At 40.9% G+C, this 20950-nt stretch overlaps 1 protein-coding gene across 6 annotated transcripts in view; it reads left to right on the top strand.

The window, feature by feature from the left end:
* Positions 1–20950, top strand: part of RAB27A (RAB27A, member RAS oncogene family) — a 1055478-nt gene that overhangs the window by 117015 nt on the left and 917513 nt on the right. The gene's annotated exons all lie outside the window — the stretch shown is intronic.

Raw genomic sequence — 20950 nt, 5'->3', positions numbered from 1 at the left:
CTGAGCTGGGAAATACAGTAAAGGACTCCGTGTAGTCAGTTTACTGGCCAGAGGGCTATTTAGTTGACTGTTTTTTTTCTGTGCTGCTATAAATTTTTCATATTTGTGTGGGTTAACAGTGCCCTGTATAGTAGCAAACACCTAGAAAACAAATTTTCTCTGTAGAATGGTCCATAAAACTGTAATGTGTAAAGCAGCAATATAGTGCAAAAACCTTGTGCGCCAACAAACGTAGAGCAGCTAGTTGGCCCTTGAGTGGCAATACCTACAGATTTAGTAGAATTCATTATTGTGTAAACATTAAAGTTAGTAGAATTTTGTACTCTTTAGCATAATCTGCCCTAATAAAGCACCCTCAATAGCCTTCTAACCTCAATACACTACCCCCTTGTAGCTTACAAATCAAAGGACTGGATATGCTGTTTCCTAACTTTTCTGTAGCCAGATTGGTGGATATGGGCATCTTGAGACAATGTAGTAATTGGCTCATGTTTGCTGACAACCACTTAATCCTTAAAGAATCCGATAACAGTGTGCAAGAAGTATACTTGCACAATGACAATGGAGGCTAAACTCTCGCATACAAGTCCACATCAGATTGTTGAAACCAAGCACACAACACACACACACACACACACACACACACACACACACACACACACACACACACACACACACACACACACTAATGTTTGCTGAGGCAATTCTTCCTAAACAAGAAAGATCACCTAGACTGCCCATTGTCAAAGTTGTCCCTCAGCAAGCCCAAAGGCACTCAGAAAAAACACCACCTAACACCACACATACTGTCACTGTAATTGGAGCTCCAAACACTAAGCCCTTAAGCAAACACACTTGCCAGGACTGTCACATAGGGGACACCATTGTAAGACATGCTGATGTCCCTCTAACCAGGTTAACAAGGAGAAGAGAACTGCTAGTTGCTTATTTGGAGACAGGATCCAATATATTGTTATGCACTCAGGTCATTATGCCATAGGTACCAATACGGGTCCATCGTAGTCCATGTAGGTGTAAATGACCTTAGATGTACCTCCCTGGAGTATATGAAGAGGGGCATTATGGACCTTTCTGACTATGTCAGAGGAATCCAAGAGTGCAAAATGACCGGGGCAAAGTCCAAAAATATATAGGTAAGTAAAAACAGATGTCCACCAAGGCTGAGCGTAGAATCCAATTTAATTAAGAAATAAATACTGGTAAGCACTTTCATGGCACACCCTTTTCTTCAGACCATAACACAAAAATAAAATATTTTAGCATTTTTTTCTTCAGCTTCTCTGAGAAGTGAGAAGTATGTAGGGCACTGTGCTGGAAGCTAACTTGTTAGCCATCCTGATCGAGCATCTGTCAATGGCGCAATCGGGATGGCTAACCAGTTGGCTTCCAGCATGGTGCCCAACATCTTTCTCACTTCTCAGAGAAGCTGAAAAAAAAATGCTAATATATTTTATTTTTGTGTTATAGTCTGAAGAAGCGGGTCTGCTGCGAAAGTGCTTACCAGATTTTATTTCTTAATTAAATTGGATTCTTCCTTCAGCCTTGGTGGACATTTGTTTTTACCTACCTTTCTGACTATGTGTCTCAGGCTGGTATGAGCCTGGCACTGAGCACCACATTGCCGTCACTGAGGATAATGCCACAGTATGAGCAAAAAAAAATGATTGATTTCAACAACTGCCTGTCTTTCTGGTGTCATTCTAAGGGGATCAGATATTTGTCAGCTTGGCAGGACATGGTTAACAGACCACATTGCTTTGCTAAGGATGGTGTGCATCTTTCCCCTCTAGGCTTTTGAATATTGGCTAAGGCTTTGTCAGCCCCCCATAGTGTCTTTTTTAGGCAAACACAAATTGACAAACCTACCGACATAGCAAAATCAACTCAACAGAACCTTAAAGTGTTACTGCTTAATGCCAGGAGCCTAAATAAAAGAACTACACTCCCTCCAAGGCCTCCTCACACTTGAGATTATAGATATCTGTGCAGTTAGTGAGACATGTTTTAAAGTAACAGATTGCCCTGGCAGTGCAAGGTTTGAATGCCTTCCGACCTTTTAGACCAGTAGCTGCACAGTCAAGTACTAAAGGTGGAGATGTTTCAATATGCATCAATGACAAGCATACCTCTAGAGTGGGCAAGCAGGATGACGTGCTGGGGGTCTTCCACATGCAGCTTACCATAGACAAAATCCTGTACCATATCCGAGCCAGCTAGAGGTCACCCTCCATGTCCCAAGAAGCTCACAATGCATAACTGGACCTACTGGAGACACTTACCATTCAACCTAACACCCTACTCATTACCCCTCTGTTGATTGGGAATACCACATGGCTTCAAATCTACAGGCACAGAGATTCCTGGACTTTGTAAATACAAACATCCTTGACAAAAGAGTAAATATTCCTAGTAGAGGCTCCAACATACTGGACCTTTTGCTCAGAAATATGGGAGAATGCTATTCTCCCAGTGAAGTTTTGTCCTCCCTGGTAAGCTCTGACCATAAAGCCATTTCCTTCAATATCAAAATCGACTCCAAAATACCATTAAGGTTGGGAACTATTCCAAGGCAAATTACCTTTTATTAACTGATGCTTTGCGAAAATGCAATACCCCTCCAAACGCTGAGAACACAGTAGCAATGCGGAATTGCTCTCAGAAACTCTGTACAGCTATGTCAGTGGCTGCATAGAGGCTGCTGTAAGAAGTAAGCCTGGAACTAACCCCAGAAAGAAAACTGCCCTGGTGGCATCCCAAATTAAACAGGATATGCAACTAAAGGAAAAAAAAATATGGCAAAAATCAGGATGTCTATTTCCCATAATGGTAAAAACTCTCGCATCAAAGTAAATGGGTAACTAAGAAGGCTAGTTAGGTCAAGCAAAGCCAACTTTGAAGTTGATATCCTCCCAGGTGAAAGATAACCATAAGGTCTTCTACAGCTGTCAGAAACCTCCAGGTCTGCACACAGCAATGTGTTGAGCTGGTGATTGATGGTGCCACATTCACTGAGCCTGGCGATATAGTAAACCTGTTAGCGAACAAATTATGTTCCAAATTTACCCCCCCCCGTCATCTCCAACCATCCTGCCAATAATTCTGTCACATAACCCCTCCAACTGTAACTAGGGAGCATGTATTGGCTGCACTACTAAAGCCAAGAACACAGCCTCAATTGGCCCCAATAACTTCCCAACATGCCTCCTGAATAGTCTAAAATATAACTTCTCAAGACTCTGTAATCTTAAAATAGGTTTTGTGGCATGAGAATGGAGGACTGTGACAATTATCCCATTCATAAGAGAGGGCCTTCAACAGATCCTGGAAACTACAGACTCATTAGTCTGACTAGTCTTATTTGCAAAGCCATGGAAAGAATTATCTTGGAAATTATCAACAAGGACTTAGGAGACTCCCAGACACCGGATCTATTTCAGTTTGGTTTTGTCAAAGGAAGGTCGTACTTACTAAATCAGATGAACTTCAAGATCACTGAGGCAATGGATGAGGGGGAAAACGGTGTGTACTGCCTGCCTAGATTTGGCTAAGGCATTTGGTACAATACCACTTTGGCAGTTTTAGCAAACTTACAGAACTAGGTATAAACCTCTTTATAACACACTGGATATCTAGGTGGCTCACTGATAGGACCCGGGAGGTTAGAATCTGTGAGGCCGGTTACCAGTGGAGACCCCTAGGACACTGTGCTGGGCCCACTTCTTTTTGGCATCTGCTTCTTGGATGTCGAAACCAATATGAAAGGGCTCTGGCTAATCAAGTTTGCAGATGATTGCAGTCAGAGAGCAGTCACTGAAGTCCCCCCAAGATGAGAGCTCCCTTCAGGGAGGTCGAATACAGACAAATGCTTGGTGCCAAAGGCCATGCCTTAAAACTCAGTACTAAGAAATGCATTAAAGTACATTTTGGGAAGTGTACCACCCAGCATAACTACATCATCAATAAAACATACTTTAAAGTTGATTCAGTAGTCGGGGAACTGGGAGCTAATGGTAGAAAGCAACTTAGCCTTCGACCAACATTTATCCAAGTGTAGATCAGTTGGTTTAATGATCTGGTTATGCTATGTATGTGTTGGTTGGCCATAGCAACTGCAGGTGGGCGTGTTCTACTCACTGCAGTTAACACAGCGTTGTAACATTTCAGTGGCAGTTAATAAAGAAGCTGTTAAACTGAAAACAGGTCTCCTCGCTCATTTCAACATGGTGTCAGAAGTTGCTCGCCAATGAGCAGTTTTTCATCATTTTCCTCGTTCAAGAAAAAAAAAAAAAGAGGTACGCGTTACAAGTGGCTAATGGGCTAACGGAGGATGGCGGAAGGATTTCGCAGACCAGACCCACTCATCTTCGATGGAGACGTTGCTGAAAATTGACGCGTATTTGAAAGGGAGTATGACATCTTTATTGAGGCGGCCCACTCAGATAAACCAGACGAAAGCTTATATCCTCCTCAATCTAGCAGGGGCAGAAGCCATCAAAAGGGAACGCTCATTTGTCTATGCCGCAGAAATTAGGGTGCCACCCGCAAGAGACGGGCAGGACGGAGCCATTATTCATCCAGCAGAGTCCAGAAAGGACCCCAACTGTTTAAAAAAGAAATTTCGGGAAATGTGCAACCCACAATATAATAAAATAATGGAGAGACACAAGTTTCATTCGCGAAATCAGAGACAAGGTGAGACTATTGAGTCTTTTATTAGTGATTTAAAGATTAAAGCCAAAAGTTGTCATTTTGGAGATTTAACAGATGAGTTAATCTGTGACAGGATTGTTTGTGGCATAAATAATGACAGTATAAGGAAGGCCCTTTTATGTGACAGTGACTTGACCCTATCCAAAGCCATTTCTATCTGTCGTGTTTATGAAATGACTGAGGAGAATACTAGGGCTCTTGCCAAACAGCTGGCCGCAACAGTGGATGCACTGCAGCCAGGCTCCACCAGATGGTGCCCCAGGACAAATTATAAGGCTGTAAGTGGGCAGGATGTAAAACTCGTCAGGAACTGCAACAATTGTGGAGGCAACCACGCTGCACAGCGAGACAAATGTCCTGCGTTTGGCCAGCAATGCCACAAATGCCACAAATGTCAAAAATGGAACCACTACAAAAAATGTTGCAGATACAAGCCTCAACATGAACATCCTAAAAGGAAAAGTTTTGTTAAAGAATACCATAACAAACAACCCGTGCATCAGCTAGAGCTGGAGCCGCTGGACGTCAATACTGATGACACGTTCTATGTAGATGGTGTCGAGCCCATTGCAGTTGTGGACAATGTAAATACTCAAGTAGAGTACCAGGATGAAGGATTTGTCACCCTGTATGTACGAGATAAGCCTATTAAAATGAAAATCGACACGGGGGCAAAATGTAATGTGATGGCAAAAAGCACTTTTCTCCAGCTGTATGAGGGACAGATTTTGACATGCAATAAAACAATAAACCTAGTGGCCTACGGAGGCAGCAAGATCGAAACAGCCGGTTCTGCTACACTTTCTCTGTCACTGGATGGGCAACAACACTTACTACCATTCTTCCTTGTGGATCGTGATGTTGTGCCACTGCTGGGGTTTCGAGCATGTGTACGTCTAGGACTTGTCACACTGAGCCCTCATGTCCACCAGGTCAGTACAGAGCCTGACATTGATTTTACAAAAAATGTCCGTGAACAGTATGATGCTGTGTTCAACGACGAGCTTGGAGAACTTCCAATAATATATTCCATGACTCTAGATCCTGAGGTGCAGCCCGTCATCCGGCCAGCGCACCGCATTCCTATAGCTATGCAAGCCCAAGTTAAGTCAGAACTTGAAAACATGGCCAGCAAAGGAGTCATTACAGCGGTCTCTGAACCCACAGACTGGGTTTCATCAATGGTGGTAGCACACAAGAAAGACAAAGAGGAGATAAGGCTGTGCATTAATCCTAAAGACTTAAACACGGCTTTAAAGAGACCCCATTACCCAATGCGCAGTGTTGAAGAAGTTGCCACCCAAATGGCAGGTGCGACTCTGTTCTCAGTGCTTGATGCGAAGAGCTCGTTTTGGCAGATAAAGCTCGACCATAAGTCATCAATGCTAACTACATTTAGCACACCCTTTGGGCGCTACAGGTTTCTACGCATGTCTTTTGGCATCACTGCAGCAAGTGAGGTTTTCCAGCGCTCAATGGAGCAACTATTCGCTGGCTACCCTTGTGCCATCATAGTTGACGATATCATTGTGGGAGGTCGTGATGCTGCAGAACATGACACGAACCTAAAGAAGGTACTTGACCATGCACGAGAGATCAGACTCCAACTAAACCCCCACAAATGTAAGTTCCATCTGGATCAAGTTTGTTACGTGGGACACATGTTCACAAAAGAAGGTCTCAGGGCCGACCCCACAAAGACGGAAGCTATCACAAATATGCCAGTTCCCCAAAATTCCCTGGCTGTACAGCGTTTCCTTGGTATAGTAAATTACCTGGGAAAATTTATCCCAAATCTCAGCAGCATTGCAGCACCGCTCAGGCACCTAATACACAAGGATACTGTCTGGTGTTGGCTCCCACAACATCAACAAGCATTCGAACACCTCAAATCATGCCTAGCCAGCTCACCAGTCCTATCGTATTTTGATGTAAAGAAGACAGTGACATTAACCTGTGATGCTTCACGTTACGGACTGGGTGCTGCATGTCTGCAAAGTGGTAAGCCAGTAGCATATGCATCTCGCATGCTCACCGATACCGAGACACGCTACGCACAAATCGAGAAAGAATTGTTGTCAGTTGTGTTTGCGTGTACCAAGTTTAGAGACTACATATACGGAAAACCCACGGTAGTTGAAACAGACCATCAGCCCCTGGTTACAATCCTAAAGAAGCCAATCCACACTGCCCCAGCTTGCCTACAGAGGATGTTACTGCAATTACAAGCTTATGACCTAATGCTTGTTTACAAGAGGGGTAAGCACATGTACCATGCGGATACTCTGTCACGAGCCCCAAGCAACAGTGTTTCCCAAACTCAAAGTGCAAATAACGACTTTGAGGTGATGTCTGTCAGCTACATCTCTACAGCCAGGCTGGAGGAGTTACGAGCCCACATGGCAAGGGACCAGGTCCTGCAAACTCTAAGCACAGTGATTCAGAATGGCTGGCCCAACAAAGACTGCCAGGTTCCACCGTCTGTGCGTCCATTCTTCCCATATAGAGAAGAGTTGATAGTGGAGAACGGCGTTGTCGTTAAAGGTCACAGGACGGTCATCCCCGACTCCCTACAACAAGAATATATTGCTCTGCGCTTTGTGGCTTCTAAGCCTGGGTGACCTCTGTGCATAATAGTAAGAGGCACTGTATTTTGGCCAGCAATGAACAAAGACATCGAAAGAGAGCTGCTCTCCTGCTCTGTATGTAACAGTACCCGACCACACCAACAGAAGGAACCTCTACAATTACATCCGGTTCCTGCCTTGCCTTGGTCTACGGTCGCCACGGATATGTTTGAATGACATGGACAACAATACATGGTGCTGGTCGACTCCTATTCAGGGTGGTTTGAATTTGACCTTCTCCGGGACACATCTTCAGCAGCGGTGATCACAAAACTGAAAAGACACTTCTCCGTCCACGGAGTACCTCACACCCTGATTTCTGACAATGCAAGACAATACACCAGTCAGCGTTTTAAAGTGTTTGCCCAGCGATGGGACTTTGTCCACATAACCAGCAGCCCAGAGTACCCCCAGTCCAACAGATTGGCTGAAAGGGCTGTCCGCAGTGCCAAGCTACTGATGGAAAGGTCTCACAGAGACGGGACAGACGTTTTCCTCAACCTACTGAACATCAGAAATGTCCCGCGTGACAAAACGCTGGGATCACCCACAGAACGTCTAATGTCCAGGCAGACTCGCTCAACTTTTCCTGTCAGCGCCCGTCTGCTGGAACCGGCCCCAAAGGACGTGGAACAGGTCAATGTGCAACAAAGGCTCATTCAGAAGCAGTACTATGACTCAACAAGCCGCCCATTATCACCACTCAGAGAGGGTCAAGTGGTCAGGTTGCAGGCAATTAAGGGACACTACCGCCTGGGCACAGTGAAGGAGGTATGCAGTGAGCCACGCTCATACGTCATCGAATCTAATGGTGGCATCTACAGGAGAAATCGTCGCCACATCCTACCTGTTGGTGAACCGCCACCACCTCGACAGATCGATCCTGCCGATGGTTGTTCCCATCCAGCTGACCCTGCCACACCGGACACTCCTTCCCTCGCTCCACGGCCCCGGCAGGCACTTCAACCAATGCCTGCGCATACTCAGCATTCCAGTGTGCAGCAAATTCCTGTAGCTTGCTCTCCCACCAAGAAGACACACAGTGATACCCCCTATGTGACACGTTCAGGTGGCATTTGTAAGCCTAACCCCAAATACTGTTCTTAAGAAAAAAAAAAAAAAAGGGATGTGATGTATTAATGCATTGTATTTTGGTTCTTACTTATCTAGTATTCAGTTGCCATGTTAGATAGCCAGTGGTGAAAGCTGAACGTTTTGTTCCATACTGTCTGTTTTACTAGCTCATCATTCATTATTTAAGTTTGAGTCATTGTGGTTCAACTTTGCAATACACAGCATGAGTTGGTTTTCATACAAAGGAGTAACTAAAAGGAGAGGATGTAGATCAGTTGGTTTAATGATCTGGTTATGCTATGTATGTGTTGGTTGGCCATAGCAACTGCAGGTGGGCGTGTTCTACTCACTGCAGTTATAACACAGCGTTGTAACATTCCAGTGGCAGTTAATAAAGAAGCTGTTAAACTGAAAACAGGTCTCCTCGCTCATTTCAACACCAAGGTAGTAAGAAAATCGTACTTATAAGCAAGGGCATGGCATCTAGTTCCAGAGAGGTCATCATACCACTGTACTCAGCCCTCATTAGGCCCATCTTAGAGTATAATGCCCCCTGAGTATGTAGCTGACAAGATATACACAGCAAATGGAATGTCCACAAAGGTAACAAAAAGGATACTGGGAATAAACACCATGTCCTGCTCTGATCACCTCAAAGCTTTCTCTCTGTACTCAGATTCACACAAACTTCTGAGATGTGATCTTTGCCTGGCATATAAGGTAAGCCTGGACCTTGTTTTGAAAGCCTGGACCTTGTTTTGATGAATCTTTTGAACATTCACAAAACAAACAACATCGAACTACTAGATTAAAGACCTAAATTTTGCTTGCTTCTGGAAAGACAGATATATTTCTCAGTGAATTACTATTCTCTGGAACAGGCTCCCCATTCATATGAAGAAGAGTTATTCCCTATCCCCTATTTAAGTGCAACTTGGACCAGTGGATGGGTAATCAGAAATTCACTCCTGGTCTGGTTTTTGTGTGTCAGATGGAGAGAGGCAGTCAGTCTTATCACCCGCATATAAATCGAATGTAAATCAAATTTGTGGATCACATTTGGGATACACGGCTAGACTTTTAAGGGTCCCAGAGGCTGTTTGCCTAGTATACACCCATGAGTGCTATTTGTAGCTTTGTAAGTGTTGCGTATTTTGATCATAGTAGTAATTTCTGCCTTCTTTAGAATGAGGTTCTAGTGATTTATTCAGTTAAAAAATGTTTCGCATCGATTGTTGTAGTAGGGATAGTAGGATGGTTGTATTACCATCACCCATAACATTGTGTTGCTGCCTGTATACTGTAGAAGTTTTAGACCACATCTGTGTGTTGATGCATGCCATTTGTGAAGATGGCAAAAGAGATGACCCCAGCATGGGGGAATTGTGTCTTGAAATTGCAAGACACAAAAAAAATTCCAACTCCTTTAAGACAAATTGCTTCTCTAATTGGAAGTAACAGCTCTGATTACTGTGTGTTTGTATAAACATTTTTATTCTCTGCATCTTTGTTGTATTTTACTGAAAAAATTGAGTACCTTAGATCTGTACATATTTTTCTCACACTATGTTTTATGTGAATGTGAGCTTTTCAGTCATTAAAGGAACCAGTGATGTTTGTATCATTCTTGCTTGCTGTTAGAAGATAAATGAAGCTCTATTTACAGTGGTTGCAGTATACTGAGCACTAAATAAAATAAAACTAGGGCTCATTTAGTACTTCCCCATGTACACTGGTATACCTAGCAAGGTGTAGAGGCACTGAGCTGGAATTCCTGTTGCATTAGTTTTTCACTTTAGGGGTGCTTTTCATTCTGTTGCACTTGAGATACTTTGATTTTCCTGTTCTTGGCCTGTTCAGAGCACCTACTTTTTCTAGGATTAGCTATGCTTTTTACTGGAATAGCATCTGCAACTGAGCTGAAAATGTATTTATGTATGTATGTATTTATTTATTTATTTATTTATTTATTTATTTATTTATTTATTTAACATTTGTTTACTGGGAAAGTCCGACTGGACACGGGTCCTTTTTTCAGCAGAGGCCTGGGGAGAAAAGCTCCATTAGTAACAGTAAATTTTCATGCACGCATTACAATAATAAAGTATAAAGTAAACAAAATGTAGTATACATAAGAACATACAGATTTGTTATATCTTGACAACAAAACCTAGACTTTGAACATAACTAGGACTGTTTGTAGGTATGACTTATGTCAAGATATAAGGTTAAGACAGGTCAGTAGGAAAAAAGGATTAAACACCAGGGGAGAAGCTGGTTATGTTGCGGGTATACTGTGATGTATCGGAGCACTCATGAGGGGTTAGTACAGGAACATAGCCACTTATTTTTGAGATAAGCTTTAAGTGATGGCTTAAAGTGGTTAGTGGATGAGATTGAGAGAATGGAGTTAGGGAGGGAGTTCCATATACAAGATATATAGTTGGAAAGTAAAGATTCTCTTGCAGTGTTGTTGGCCTTGGAGATGGTGAGGAAGTTCTTATTGTTAGTACAAAGTGGTCTGCTGGAACTGTAAGGAAGGATGAGATTTTGTAGTGCAGGGGTTCTAGTTGGTTGTGTTACAATTCTGTGAGTTAGAGTTGGTTGTAAAGAATAATGTTGGGAAGCTCAAACCAGTCTAGTATCCTAAAAGCTGTACAATGATGTGTTCTATATGGGCAGTGAGATGCAAACTTAGCAATTTTATTATAACATGCTTCTAGCTTAAATAAGTCAGTTTTCCTTAGATTACATAAAATTGGAGAGGCATATAGTAGAGTGGAAAGTAGATTGGTTTATGTTGATGTAATTTTGACCATTGTGGTCAGGAACCTTTTGTGCCTATATATTTATTTTATTTATTTTTATTTATTTTACATTTGTTAACCAGGATGGTCCGACTGGATACATGTCCTTTTTCAGCGGAGGCCTGGGGAGAAAAGCTCCAACAGAGTTACATTGATAATTAGGTACAGTAAATGAGCCGAAAGAACTTAACAAAAACATAGGCTATTTACATACAAGTACAAGACTGCCATTACTATTTCTGAGATTACTACAAATGTAACATTAATAACATATTAGCAAGGACGGTAGGCAGTATAATGACATAGAGTTAGACAGGATACATATTTCTTTATCACAGTATATAAAGTACTTATCATCTTAGCTAGTTGTTTATGTTTTAGTTAATGGCACAGAGCTAGTCTGGGTTTGAGCAAGGACATAGCCAGTGTGACTTGAAGTGGAGTTTTAGACTATTTTTGAATTGACTTAGAGAAGTTGCAAGTGTGATGTTATTTGGGAGAGAGTTCCATATTTTACCAGTGGTGTTGGCAAATAGCGCGTCACCACCTAGATTGAGAGATTTAGTTGTTTGGACAAGGAGTCTGTTTGCTGAGCGAAGGCAGCTTAGATTGGAGTAGGGAGTCATTAAGTTTTTTAGTGCTGGGGTATTCTCAGGTCGTTTAAGGATTTTGAAGGCCTCTATGAGTTGGGACTGGTGAAGAAGGTGTGGGAATTCTATCCATCCAAGCTTTTTCAGGTTATTACAGTGGTGTGTTCTGTAGGGTAGGCCTGTAACGAACCTGGCAATGTGATTATAGCAGGATGAGAGCTTGGCCAGATCAGATTTGTTAAGGTGAGTGAGGACAGGAGAGGCATATAGCAGGGTAGAGAGAAGGTGTGAACGGGCTGTGGCTGCCCTGGCATTCGGGGTAAGGAAGGCTTTAATTCTATATAGGGTCCCAAGTTTCTTGTTGACTGACTTAATGGCTTGGTTGATATGTATATCAAATCTGAGTTTATTGTCAATGTTTACCTCTAATAGCTTTGTATAGGTGTCTGGGGAGATGATGGTCCCATTATTGGATTTTATAGTGAAGTTTTCAGTCGGAGATCTATTGGTTGGGTAGAAGTGAAGTAACTTTGTTTTGTTTGGATTTAAGATCAGGAGATGGTTGGCAAGCCAGTTTTCGACTTTGGTGAAGCTATGTTGGGTGGTATGTTGGGTGGTAGTTAGTAGATTTGTAAGAGAGGCATTGGAACATATTCTAGTCAAGTCATCTGCATATTGAATGCAGGTGGCTTCAGGGATGACTGTTTGGATGTCGTTTATGAAGACTGAAAAGAGGAGAGGTCCTAATATGGAACCTTGAGGAACTCCTATGGTATTTGGTAGTAGGCAGGAGAGCTTGTTTTGCCACATTACTGCTTGTTGTCTCCCAGTGAGGTAAGCTTGAAACCAGTCAAGGGTTGGAGTATCTAGATACAGGGTTTTTAAAGTATATAGAAGTAACTGATGGTTTACCATATCGAAGGCTTTTGATAGGTCCAGGAAGAGAGCGGAGGATATTTTTTATTATTCCGGTTAAGATTAATGTTTTCAGTAAAAGAGAGGAGGGCAGTGGTTGTACTATGATGGGGTCTGAATCCATGTTGAGAGTCTGTGAGTAGTTTATTTTGGGTTAGATAGAGCATTAGTTGGTTGTGCATGCACTTTTCCATAATTTTGGCAAGTGGTGATAGTATGGCTATAGGTCTATAGTTGGATAGTTCTGTGGATGAACCTCCTTTGTGGAGTGGAATAACATAGGATATTTTCCAAATTGAGGGATTGAGGCCTCGGTTATGGTTCTGTTAATTAGGATTGAGATAGGGTAGGCTCGACATCTGCAGCAATTTGCAGGTATTCAGCCGGCAGAAGATCGGCTGAAAGGGTGGTTGGCTTCAGTTTTTTCAAAAGGGATCTGATAAAGGATGTGGACACTGGCTGGAAGTTAAAAGAGAGTGGTGAGTCGGGTATAGTGTTTATAGAAGTGTGGGGAGGAGAAAGTTGGTTAGCTAATGACTGGATGGTTTCTGTGAAGAAAGTATTGAATGAATTGGCTATATCTTCTTGGCTCTTGTCAGATAATGTTCCTGGGGTCGGAGTAGTGGATTTGCCTGGTTGGAGAAGTTTATTTATGCCTGCCCAGTACTTTTGAGGGTTATTCTGATGTTTATGTTGCAGATTGTAGAAGTAATTTTTCTTATCTAGTATGAGGGCTTTTTTAGTCTCATTTCTAAGTTGTTGGAATTTGATACGATCTAGGGGTAGTTTGGTAGTGCGCCATTTATCCCACGCTTTGTCTCTAGTTGTTATTTTGGTTTTGGTGTCTGTTGTTAGCCAGGGTGCTAGTTGAGTTTTAATCCTTATTGAGCGTTTAGGGGCATGCAAGTCAAGTATAGTAAGGAATGAATTGTTAAATGATGACACTGCCTCATCAAGGGGAAGGAACTTTAGTTTTGTCCAGTTACATGATTTGAGTTCAAGTTGAAATTTAGTTGGGTCAAAGTTTTTCTTGGATCTGATAGACCTATAAATAGGTAAGCTTGTACAATTAATTTTGTCTTTCATGATGTATGTGAGCAGGTGATCACTAAGATCATTAGGGAGAGTTCCAGACATATAGTTCTGGGGATGACTGTTGGTGAGTATCCAGTCTAGTATACTCTCTTTTGGTTATTGTTACCTGTACGTGTGGTAGATGATATTATCTGAGAGAATCCATGTAGGTTAACAGGGATGGGGTTGGACTGTGCTGTGCATTGGTTCCAGTCAATATTAACATTGCCCAGGACAATGGTTTCTTGAGGGTAGTTGTTGGCTATCCAATGTAGAATGACCTCTAGTGTTTCTACATTGTTCCCAGGGAGAATATAGGTGACAATTAGGTTAATGCCCTTATGATTATTTAGTAGAATTTTTAGAGCTAGTATTTCAGCGTTAGAGACCTGGGGTGGTTGTATAGGGTTAGTTATGATGTTAAGTGTGCTATTATATAAGACGGCTATTCCACCTCCTCTTTTCTTTACTCTATCTGCCCTAAGTATATTGTAACCAGGAGGCAGGATCTCATTGTCTTTGGTTGATGGCCGGAGCCATGTTTCAGATAGACACATTATGTTGGGGAGGTATGTGGCTAGTACAGCATGCAGGCTATGTATCTTATTGTTTAGGCTTCTAATGTTTAAGTGGCATATTAGGGGGGAATTGACCAGTCGGTGGGAGAGTGGTGGGCTGGTAAGATTTTGAGTTAAGGTTGGGCCTGGATTAGGATGGATGTCCCCATCTTTGGTTATGTTTTTTCTTAGATACGCTAGTAGTCTAATAACTTTGAATAGTAGTTTGAGTTCATATTTGGATTTTGGTGTTGATTGGAGTGTTTTTTTTTAGAAGCAAGTGGTTGGAATTTATAATTTTTGGGGTAGTGTAGTAGTGGGCAAGTTCCGCAGTCAGTTGAGGTAGGGGGGTCTTGGTTTGGCAATTTGGATAAGAGAAACCTACGAATGTGAGATTTTCATAGCTAGTAAGAAAGTATGGCAGAATTAAGAGTGGTAAGATAAGAGGAAGGAGTTTATAATTATTTATAGACATGTTATATGTCATCAATGGGTGGGGTCAATGTGCTTCAGAGGAATAGTAGTGGTTAAACAGTAAAGTGGTGGGGGGGGAATTGGAGAGGAAGTTGTGTAGGTTGGAGAGGAAGTAGGGGTGTGGCCTATTGGCTATAAATGTAGACACAGTGGGGGCGGGTGGGATAAGGGGCAGGGAGGGCGGCGAGCCGAGCGTAGCGAGCGGAGCGGGCTAACCCAGTCCCAGTTTTGGTCCTATGAGTGGGGTAAATAGTCTGAAAGTGTAAGTAAGCAGATTGGAGTACAGGCTTGAAATTCAACATAAACATATACAGTTGTAAAATGTCTAATACAATTCAACATAAATAGGCATTTACAGTTGTAAAACACTTACTGGAGAGACACTGAGCCTTCATGGGGCCTGTAGCAGAGTGGATTGTAGTTTTACAAATGGTGCCTGCCACAGGTAATATTTATTAACTCTGGGATTGTCTTAAGGTAATAAACAGGGAAGGGGAGGGGAGAACAAGGGTGTGAGCAGGCAGTTCTTTGTACTGCTGCTAATGAGCCAAAGCAAGACAAGTATATGTTAAGAACAATCACAATTGACCAAGGACTGCTCTGAAACTGTAAGTCTTGTCTTAATTTCTCAGGTGGAAAACCAGGATAACCTTGTATCAGTAGGCTATTGTGGTATAGTTTAAATAAACAAACACACAGTATTGATCAGTTATTGATACTATTTGCTAACAGAAGGGAATAAGAGAAAGTGGAAGATGTGTGTGTGTGTGTGTGTGTGTGTGTGTGTGGTGGTGGGGGGGGGGGGCTGCTTACAGCCAAAGCACAGTGCTCTCCAGGGGAAAATGAAGATTGGCTCAAACAGTTAGACACATACTCAAAGTTAACTGTAGCTGTTTGCAGACAGTTCAGACCCGGACTGCACTTTTCTTATAGGAATGTTAAAGGTGGTACCGCAGTTGAATACTTAAGAGTGGTGTTAGGTTCAAATTTAACTGTAGCTGTTTGCAGACAGTTCAGACCCGGACTGCACTTTTCTTATAGGAATGTTAAAGGTGGTACCGCAGTTGAATACTTAAGAGTGGTGTTAGGTTGGAGAGACACTGAGCCTTCATGGGGCCTGTAGCAGAGTGGATTGTAGTTTTTGTGTTATAGACTTCCAAGTTTCAAGTAAAAATCTGTATTAAACCTATAGAGTTTCATATGGAATAGTTTGTATTTTTAGGAGAATTCTGTAAGTGTTGAACAATACTCGCTGTTATGAGCAAATTGGGGTACAGTATCTGAACTTGTTTAACTTCAGAGTGGAAAAATGGAAGACAACTATAAGGATAAAGTTCACACTTTTTTTTCATCTTTGGTTTATTAAATGGTGGCTTAAGGCTAAACATTGTTATGGACAGTCTTGCAATATTATTTGCAGATGATTAAGGCCACGAGTCTTGCAATATTATTTGCAGATGATTAAGGCCACGCGCTGCTAACAGGCTTAATACTGCAGTCTTAGGTTTGTCTCTCTTAGTCTTCCCATGGATACTATGTGATTCTAAGTATGTTACTTAACCAGAAAATGCCCGTAGTTCAGGCCTGTGAAAGGCTATTGTGCCTTTTAGATGTATCCAGTCTTGAAATTGATAAATAAAAATATGAACTTCTGTGTAATTTCCTGCCTTTATTAGTCATGGTAGTGTAAATCTAGGATGCATAGCTCTCACCTCTTAACGTAAGAAAAGTGGACAAAGGGGGGCAAATTTTAAATAATGCTCTTACAAAACCTTCTATTCTAGCAACTTTCTAAGTTTATATTTCCATGGATTTTCTGAAGGATATGAAGTCTGAAACTCAAATGTCTGTCTTTATTTAGTGAAGTCAGTCTTCACTGACTGTATCCAGAAGTACACATTTTTATGAAGAACAAGGCAAACATCTGGATATTATGTGAAAATCTGGACAGTCAAAAGGTATTTTGGGATTTCCTAAGATAAATGCTAAGCTTAGTAGCTGAAACTTTTCAAGTGAAAGACGCTGTTGGTTCAGGAATTGTTTGAGCAGAGCATTTGCGGAGAACAGCAGAAAGAACTGTCTTAACCTGTGGAAGTAAATCATGAAGTTTTTTAGGGCTCAGTTTTAGACATTCTGTCATACTATTTATCAGCAGCCTTTGCGGAGTTTATAGAACACTTCTGTTATTCTTTGTTCTGATGATATTGTTTCATGGTGTGAAACATGTTCAGAATATTGAGTGAAAAAACATTTGAGTGATATTTTAGCTGCAGGGACCATAGTGAGATCATACTTAAATTAAAAAAGAAAATGATGCATGAACGAGGCTGTCTGTGACTGGGGGTGCCACTGATGTTCACTTAACAGTTCTACCATTTCATATAACTGAGTGTAAAGCTGGACTTCAGATGTTTTTCTTACAGACATAACAGAGACCTAACAGAAAACAAAGTACTTCGTGATCCATCCTTTTGAAAGAGTGTAGAAGATTCACATTCGATAAGAATGAGTCCCTTCCTTCACTGGATACTTTGTTACAGTACAAACTGCCATATCATACTATTGCAGCACTTGACCAAATGAAATTCAGAAACTGGTCACATGGTTCATATGTGTGTCTAGTTCATAAGTATGTCGGTTTGTGGATCTTGCTACTATAGTCAAGTTTGGCATATGACTTACAGTTACTAGAACTAATTTGCATAACTTTGCTTTGTGAATGTGTTCTGTGCTTTGGCTGCTTGAATACTTAAAATGAAATCATTACTTTTCCCATTTTATTACCTTAAATGCTTTCAGTTTCACAGTTCATGTTTGCTGGTTTGTATGTATTGCTGTAACAAGTGCACCTTTTTGTGGTATTGCTGTGTAATTGTGTTGTACAGTCTTTTGTATGGTCGCCTTACATCTCGGTATATGCTGCTGTAGTGCATGTCCTTTAGTAATGACAAGAAAGCAGCATTTGTTTTGGTTACATCTCCATAGTTAACAAGAAATAAATATAGTTGTAATGCACAGCAGCTGTGGAAGGGTCTATATTGCAACATTGAACGCTTAAAACAGCGAACGATGTTACATCAACACATTTTCAGCAAAAGCTGAAATGTAGAATCCACAGAACAGCGATTTCTTTCCTAGGGAAAGAAATCGCTGTTCCAACCCCCGCGAAAAAAAACAACATTACACACTTCCAAACACATACACACATACCCAATCCTAATTGTACCCCTCCAAAAACAGTAAACCACTAAATACACATATGCACATAACCCAACCATACATTTAACGAAAAAAAACAGTAAACATTTTAAACCATATGCACTTACCTTAACCCGCACCCTAACCCTAAGGTCAGTAACTGTTGCACAATCACGCTCGGGAGCTATACCGGACAGGGGACCACACTACACTTCAGAACATGGCAAAACAACAAAGAGGTCAAGCGACTTCTTTCCCAGGGAAAGAATTTGCTGAACAGCTGCTTCGCTGTTTTGCCTGTTCGCTCTGCATGTGTCGACGAAAATGCATTCGACATAATGCGTTTTTGTTGTACTCATAGGAACCCTTGTGATAGTCCTGGTCTACGGTATCTGATCTCTAAATGGAGGATTGTGATTGGGTCTCTGATAATAACCAGTTTATTATGTGTCTGAGGCATAAATGTCAAGAAATTCACCTTGAGAGGCGACTAGTAGCATCCATGTCGAGAACACATAATAAAAGATTATAGTTGGTGATCAAGTCATAATTCTTTGTGTGACATGAGCTTTATCTGCTCTGTGTTTACCTGTTACAGAAAAAAAAAAACGTTTTGGAGGGCAAAGTGTTTTATCGGTTTTGAAAGCCAGTAAAGCACTTAGTGCTGTCAAATGTACAGCAGCACACACCTCAGCTTGTTTGCATAGTAACTCTGGACAAATAGCAAAAGTAATTGTGGGGACAAAGGATCACACCACTGGACAGTTTTTTAAGTATCATTCTTATTTATGAAATGCATTTTCTGAACAATAAGTATGAAACGCTAAAGTCTGGTGTTATTGACCAACTGTAATCAGTCATTTGTCAGAAAAAAAACCCCCAAAAATATGAGGGATAGAATAAAATATGAGACAAAGGTGAGGGCCACAGCTGAAAGGCAAGGACAGCAGGCAGAAACAAAGCTACTTTACCTTTTGCTGCTGTCCTGTGCTGTCCGGCACTGTTCCTATAGTGAGATACTATCATAACGGCACTTAGGTGGTGCTTTACAGCTGCTAAGCATCCCCTGAGGACTGCAACAATTGACTCTTGCAATATGGGAGCTCTATATTGTTTTTTCCCGATGTCGGAGCATAATCTCTGTGCTCCATGCACTACAAAATTATTACGGTCAAGGATGATTCAGTTCTTGATAAACTGTTAACAGTGTTATTGTTCATGGTGTACAACATGTTCCATTTATGAACTAGTGGTTTTGACATGAGTAAATGTTTACCTGTCTCTCTTAGTAAGACATGGTTAACTTAGACAAAAGTATTTGCTGTTCAGTGGAGTGAGTTTGGATTTACTGAGGTGGTACACTTTTCTGCCTGAGTTATAAATGCAGCGTGCCAATAATTGGCTTGGATAACTTAGTGGGAGGCAATGGCAGAGAAAAACATTTCTTTATAGAGATGATTTATGCACATCTTTTAAAGACAGTAATATTGCAATTGTATTTAAAGTTTTGTGCGCGTAATATATATATATATATATATATATATATATATATATAATTTTTTTTCTGAAATGTAATCTGTCTGACTAATACAAGGTCTCTTGGGACTTCCTTTGATTAACTTACAACTAAGTGTTATATTTAGCAATGCAATAATCCTAGCGGATTAGATAAGTAAACTTGCAACAAAAGTGTACTTAGTACTTGTACACACATGATCACTGCAGTACACTTACAAATCAGCGGAAGTTCAGTTATTGATCTGTAAAATAAAAGAAAACCATGGAAGTTCATGGCCAAAGGGGCTTGAAACCTTCAAGTTATGCAGAGGTATTTATTTCTTAAGCCAATTGATTGGTATAACATTTTTAAAACCTTTGTCTAAGAGACTAACTGGTTCTCATTTTTTAACATATTTAAAAAAAAAAAAAAAAAAAATGTTCAGCCTATAAGTAAACAACATAAATTAAATGCTTCAAATCAATCAACTCGAGTATTGTAAAGTTCATTTATACAGTTAATAAGTTCCAACACTAATATTGTTGAGTACTTCTCTTCCAGGTGCATGTACAGTTTATACATATTTTATTAATAAGCAATAACAACGTAAATTAATAAATACCATAAACTAAAGAGAAAGCGACCAGTTTTAATAGTCACTATTCCGTATGTAGCCCGCAGATGCAGAAAACTTTCAGTCTCTTGTCAAATGCAGCTCAATAAATCAATATTTAGCCAGGGCAAGATTTTCCCACATATACTCAGTCCAGTCAAATTAGCTCAACACATATCTCAACATTCAAAAAGGTTAAATTTTAGTTATATCACTGTACAGTGTTTATGGTAGCCATATTGCCACATATCTCTCCCAGTAATTTTTATTTGCAGTAGACCTTTCCTTAATATTCAGTTCATCCGTGTTTACATATACATATGTACTTGTGTGTGTGTTTGTGAATATATGTATGTATATGTGTGTATGTATATGTGTATATATGTATGTATATATATATATATATATATATATATATATATATATATATATATCTATATACACACACATACATACATGCAATAGATATATATATATGTGTGTGTGTGTGTGTGTGTGTGTGTATATGTGTGTGTGTGTGTGTGTGTGTGTGTGTGTGTATATATGTATGTATGGGTCCCGTTCATATGGTCGATATTTCATGAAGTTGGAGACCATATGATCGACTTTTGAAATGTCAAGCATGCGGAATGGGCATCTGCGTACAGTGTGGAATGGAAAGATTTCCATCTTCCGCTCTGTAGTGCAATCTCGGAGTTGGTATATTTAAGTTCCGTGGGGTGTGGGGGGTGGAGACCCCCATGGGGGGGGGGTGCAGGGCAGCTTGCCCCCCTGCTAGCAATGTTAAGGTAA

Source organism: Protopterus annectens, chromosome 7.part1 (genome assembly GCF_019279795.1).
Source record: "Protopterus annectens isolate FY-2018-M chromosome 7.part1, PAN1.0, whole genome shotgun sequence".
In the NCBI taxonomy this organism is placed as follows: Eukaryota; Metazoa; Chordata; order Ceratodontiformes; family Protopteridae; genus Protopterus; species Protopterus annectens.
The sequence above is the reverse complement of the archived record's forward strand: the minus strand, read 5'-3'. Positions and strand labels throughout refer to the sequence as shown.